The sequence below is a fragment of the Dreissena polymorpha genome, chromosome 8 (genome assembly GCF_020536995.1).
Source record: "Dreissena polymorpha isolate Duluth1 chromosome 8, UMN_Dpol_1.0, whole genome shotgun sequence".
Taxonomy (NCBI): Eukaryota; Metazoa; Mollusca; class Bivalvia; order Myida; family Dreissenidae; genus Dreissena; species Dreissena polymorpha.
In genome coordinates, this window is record NC_068362.1 from 23,920,953 (window position 1) to 23,927,862 (window position 6,910).

Sequence of the window (6,910 nt, forward strand, 5' to 3'; positions counted from 1 at the left end):
GGTGAATTTGAATTTAACCATTGGACTGTTAGTTGTAAAATGAGATTTATGGATGATTGATTATCTGTTGCGCAGTTCGTACAATAAGCTTTTATTACGATGGTAGCATTTTAAGACAGCATGTTGTATGGAACGCCTCTTGTGTCTCCTGTATGCAATTGATATGTCAGCTGTTTCAGTGACATGAAATGGGTTATAATCATGAGATTTGCGTATAATTGTATGCTGTGTTGTTGCCATAGTATGCTGTGGGTTTGTTTTTGGTGTGCTGTATGCGTGTGATGCAATGCTGTGCGTTTGTGATGATATGCTGTGCGTTGCTGTCACCTCAAGCATTTTGCAATGCTTATGTTTTGATATGATCCGGTTCTGTTTCGCGTTAGCCGGTGACGCACCAATGTCTTTTAAGCATTATCCGTTTTGTTCAGGCGCTGTGACAGTGGCCGCTTTATCTCTTGGACTCACATAAATAGTTACATAAATAACATTTCAAAATTAGGCCATCCTTTATCGAGCGGTCGAGTTTGTGGGTCAATATTTTTTATCTTGAATTATCTACGAAGAGCAATGCAGTTCGTCTTAAGCATGATATGGGGCAACAACAACTAATACGGAAGTGACTCGCATTTATCAGTTTTCGGCTTTTGACAAACGTCGATGTCGTAAATTAGAAAAAAAATCAAAATCATCATTTATTACCTAATATTTTCGCATGACTGTTCTACTTAAAAAAGACCGAGGTATATTGTATGTCATCAGATTCAGAAAAAAGTGCTATTAATAGGTCGTAAACTACACTAGGCGACATTTAAAGCTTATTAAGCCGGTGACGCACCAAGTTTCCCCAAGCATTATCCGTTTTGTTTAGGCGCTGTGATAGTGGCCGCGTTATCTTTGGACTCACATAAATAGTTACATAAAGTAGATTTAAAAATTAGGCCATCCTTTATCGAGAGAGGTCGAGCCAGTGGGTCAATATTTTTATCTTGAATTATCTACGAAAAGCAATAGAGTTCGTCTTAAGCATGATATGGAACAACAACAACTAATCCGGAAGTGACTCGCATTTATCCGTTATAGGCTGTTGACAAACGACTATGTCTCCAATTAGAAATGCGAAAATCATCACTTATTACCTAATATTTTCGCATGTTCTACTTTAAAAAAATGAAGGATATGGTATGTCATCAGATTCAGAAAAAAGTGCTATACATAGGTCGTAAACTACAACAGGCGACATTTAAAGCTTATAAAGGTGGCTAATTTAACTTTATTTTACCAGAGTGATTTATTTTCAAGAACCGATAGACATTCACCGTAGTTATTTTCATTAGACACAACGGATATGTTAAATTTTCTTTAAATCTAGTTTAAAATCTATTATTTGTATATGTTTTCAGTTAAGGCGTCCATTATGAAATAAGTATCACATAATCGCACGCGAAGTCCCGCTGAACTTAATACTGTCTCCAAATATATACTGATATATCATAAGAGTACCTGTGGGAGATAACAGAGAAGACGATTAACTCATCACCTTCGCGTTTTATAAAATATCGAGCTGTGAAAGAGGATCATTTTGGTCAGACATGTCCATAGAAATGGTCAGACATGTCCATAGCAAACTCAGTTATTGGTAAAACAATAACCATGTTAAAGGTCTTGTTCAGAAATAACTAAGTTCTTAAACTATGTACATCACACAACGTTTTGTCATTTCCCATATACATGTCCCTCTTTGATAATAATACTCCATTTGTTATTCGTAGACTTACCCAGTAACTAAAAAATAAATCCAGTTACCGCAATATGGAATTGTCAGATTTATTTAACCCCTTGCCCCTTAGATACGTATTTTGACACATTTGTAGTCCCTTAGAAATTTAATTTATTGAAAGACCTTTCTTACTAGATTCAAGTTTTAAAGACTTCATGTCTAACCCTTAGATACTGATGAGCAGCAAACAGCATGAAACATGAACAGACTGCGAGCTACATGTTTTGTATGTTTAATGTCACAAAAATTTCAACTATTGATAATGTATTCTAATAACCACGTGTTCAATTTAGTCATACGAAAATGGGTCTTATTTTGCATGTTGCCGGCGTAGATACTAACGTGCCTGTGCTGAATAGCCATGAAGCTACCGTGTTCGTCTGACTGCCAAGCCAGGTTTCGTTGTCTTAATAGAGGAAATGGAAGCTTGTGCGAAGGCGAAGGATGGTCAAGAGCTACGGTGACCGCAAATGGAATAAGTCGCCTTTTCACAAGAAATGGTTCACATATAACCTCATTTTTGTTATTGCGTGTGGTAGTGTTCCATGGTAACTGACACCAAAATTAAGGATCACTAATGAAATTAGAGATCATATATGTTTATATTGTATATTGTATTGTGTGTTCCGTTCATGGATACGCTCTAAAACCGGTTTAAACCCCCAGTGCTTTGCATCGACCGTTCCAGGCGGTGACCCCATCTTTATTCTACTATGTGTGTATGTTTTTTCTAGGGACGGGAACGAATACTGGAAATGATATTCGAATATTCGTTTGTCATTATTCGAATATATTCGAATATTCGATTTTTAAACCTTATATTAAAATGTCCGAACCTTTGACCGTCCGGAGCAAATTACTATTCCTGATCGCCACAAATGCCACTATAAATCGTATCTTATGTGCAGCTTTGAAAAGTTGGATAGAGTAATATATATTTTTGTTTAAGATCATTGATTATTATGCTCTTCTTTTTAAATAGATACTGTTTAGTTTCATAGGATGTAAGATATTTCAGGAAAACACATTACCGTATTTCTAATTTATTACGATTCTTCTAATTGATTTGGATTACTTTCCATCGATCATATGTATGATTTTGGTTTCGCTATTTTTTCTGTAATTAAGAACCACGACGATTTAATTGGTATAAATTTGAGAAAATACATTTTGATTAGATGATCATTGATTTGATATATGGATAGCGGAATTAAAACATATATGCCAGATCTCGACGGGACCGCGATTTGGGTGATTGTCCCGGCGTCCCGATATAATATAATTTGTGCCGATATTCGTTTAAACCTTATACAAGATAAGTATTGATGCAAAGCATTAAAGGGCTACAGGAATTTCAGTGTAAAAGGCACTCAATGAAGTTACATGGAACGATTTTTTTCCAATGTAAATATTAATATATTGGCCGATTATTTTAAACAAAATAGAAAAAAGATACTGGTATAACCATTATCTATGATTTTGTGTTATAACCCCCAAATTACCATTATCTATGATGTTGTGTTATATCCCCCAAATAACCATTATCTATGATTTTGTGTTGGAACCCCCAGATATTTCATAGTTCATTTTATTTACATTGGTTTCCTTTTTTACTGGCATCCTTGTGCAGTTTTCATTAATGGAACAGAACTGTGTAGGTTTTAAAAAATCTGCTTCATCTTGTAAGCGTAATTTCATATTTTTCTCAACTTCAAGGGGAGATGGTTCTGAACTTATTCTTACGTTGTTCATTTACGATAGGGGTTGAGTACTCATTGATATGAAAACACTGTAAAAGTTTTAATGTGTTAACGAACCCCCCCCCCCCCCCACCCTCTCACACATATATTTCATGGGCATAATAAAAACAAAAAATGGTTACAATAAAACAGCATAGTTATTTAAACTAAAATGTCTACATCAAAACAAAAAGTTAACATAGAACACAAATTAAATGATTTGATTCTACTGGGGCTCCATCCTTGGGCCTCTCACATGTGAAGCGAGCGTGTAACCACTACACTACGGAACCGCTTAAAAAATCACATTCTAACTAAGATATTAATAAGCTATTAATAGTCGGTTAAAATGTAAACCCGGAAGTTTATACGCTGGATAGTGAGCGGGGTTAAAGGTCCATACCAAAGGGTCTATACCACTGGCAAGGTACGGGTCAGGCCTGCGGCCTTCTATATGTGGTTCTTAAAAAAACCTGTAGGAGGACTTGGTAGTAATGACACTGGGGTGCTGTGATGGTGCTCCTCATTGATAAGCGGCTGCCTCCTTTATCAAGACTCATTATTACAATTAATAATACGTGTCGCGCTTCGCGCTCTATAGCGCCTTTATTAGTAACTAGGTGGTTGCTAGGATAGAGGAACAAAGAAGTTTTGTTTACTCATAGTTATGAGTAAATTTATTATTCTCTATTCGCAAAATACTATTAAATACTCATCATCATTATCATCAATATCATCATCATCCTTTCAACATCATTATCATACAAATGATAACCCAAAGACAAATAGGAGTGAGTGCTTGTATTTGACAGGACTTTCGACATATATATCCAAAAAACAATTCTTCTAACGCTCGTATGTGTTCCATGTGCCACCGCTCAGTTGAGGAGTCTCGAGACGACGGTAAACGGTGTAATATCTTTGTTCAGATGTCTAAAGAACTGAAACGATACTATTTAAATGACGTAGGGCATGTAATTATAAATACTTAACGTGCACATGTGTGGCATGTAAAAAAGTGCAAATTTATTGATAACAATTCGAAGGCAAGTATATACCTAAAATCAAGAGTTACTGTTTAACTAAACTGATCCCCGTCGATGCCCAAAGTGCACACAGGACGCCCCCAATGCCCATCGATCACATTAAGTTGCTAAAATATTATAAATTACAAATGTGGAACATTACTTTGTTTAAAGAAGCTGCTAATATCTGCAAGATTCATCCACCACCACCAATCAAGAGAAGTGTACATGACTTCACGTACACCCCATACAATAATCAGTAGTAATAAACGATTCAGGTAAACCGCGAGCGGGATACGCAACCCTACTGCCATTTTTCTTTTCTTTCTTTTTTCTTTTAATGGCAGGGGGGCGTATGAGGACCAATGGCTCAAGACCGGTGTCTAGGTGCCTTCATCACCTCCCGAAACCTCTAATTTAAGAGAAATCTACAAATAAGCAGCTATTATTTACTATAAAAATTAAGTATTCTTTAGTAAAACATGTAAATAAACGTTATTAGTTTCATTGCGCAAATTAACATAACAAACAAACATCAAAAGCATCCCGTACACACCCCGGATATTAACAGAAAACAAACAAATCACTCAAGCCATAAAATCCATAAACATTTAAAAATAATGTTGATAAATCATAAGTATTTCGTTGTAATATATATATGGCGATAAAGCCACGTTAAAAAATTAAGTAATCGTAAAATTAAGAATGACCTAAGCGACACCAGCTACGGCAGTGCTTTTTCTTCGGTCAACCAAAAAAATAAAAAATAAACATAACGAGTACATATGTAGCAGGAATGACTATTTTACATAACGAAGTCTATTTTTGTACTTAAGTCTCCAGTCTAATTTTACTTATTCTTTTGTAAATGTCATCATGTAACCAGTCTTTGCTAGTCTACTTAATTTCGTGACCATTTATTTCTCATGGATTTCATGGTGTTTTTAGTTATATAAATGGGAGGCCCATACAATTACTTCTGTTTATGTTTAATCTAGTGTGTAAAACATTTATTTATTGTAACTTTATGTGTCAAGTTGAGACAGGGCCTCTAATGGGCAATGGTATATAAGCCTGTGATTGCTATGTTATTTTGCTTTTTCTCGCCAACACTGAAGGCAGCTCCTGCCTACGTTAACGAGAAAAGTCAGTATGAACTATTTTATTTTTAGTGGCTTAAATTCTAAATATTTATTTAGTTTATTATTATAAAGAGTCTGTTGAAACCATCCTGGTATATTAGTGTATTTTAATATCTATTCGGTTCTATTATCCAATCAGTCAGTTAAAACATTTAGTCTGTTGGTGTGTATTCTAGTGTTTAGTATTGTACTTCCAAATAAACTGCGTATAATGGCATTTGTTTTATGTTTTATTACACTACTAGTGTACTTTAACCTGGGTTAACAGGTAAGCCTGTTACATTTTGGGGGCTCGTCCGTTCTAAAACAAATAAACTATATTGTCATAAAACTTTGTGTTTAATTGGAGGTACATGTAGGTTTACATATATGTACACGCCACAGACAGGTTAGTGCATTCATATATGCACTGACAGTCGTGTTCTGTGTAATAGACACACAATTGAAGTGTATCATCAGTTGCAGATCTTTTGTGAATACAAAAACAACACTGGTTCATTGATTATTGAAGCGTATCATAAGTTGTAGAAGCTTTTGTTAATACAAAAACAACACTGGTTAATTGATTAGTAACAGTGAGTGTATACATTATTGGGAGCACCGTTTCAAACTAGTAAATAGACATAGCTATACAAGTCTATAATTATTAAATTCATTCACTCTAAGTGAATTTTACTTTTGGTTAATTGCAATAAAAGGAAGTCTTACCTTCCTATTACACAAAGTGAATGACAATGAGTGACTCTATGTCATGGTGGATCCCTTTGGGAGAAACAAGGGAAGTTAAATTCTCTGGGCATTCACAGCCAAAAGCGTCAACGAATGATGATAACATATCACAGTGTTCATTCAAGAAACTCACACACACAATGGCTGCTACGTCGACAATGCCAAGAATGACTAGGCAAACACTAGCGTCAAACAAATACCAACAAATATCTGTGTCGGACAATTACCAACAAACACCTGTGTCAATCACTTACCAACAAACACCTGTGTCCACCACATATCAAAGCACACCGATTACACACACATATGAGCAAAGCTCTGATGCACACATAATAAACATGATGCATAACAATACAAACAACCCTCAGATTAGTACACATATGCATCCAATGTCTCACACACAACGCAGTAGACAATCGCATGCAATGTACACCAACACATACAGCCCACATGCGGAAACACAACTTCACCCAATGTATCACACACATAAAAGTGGGC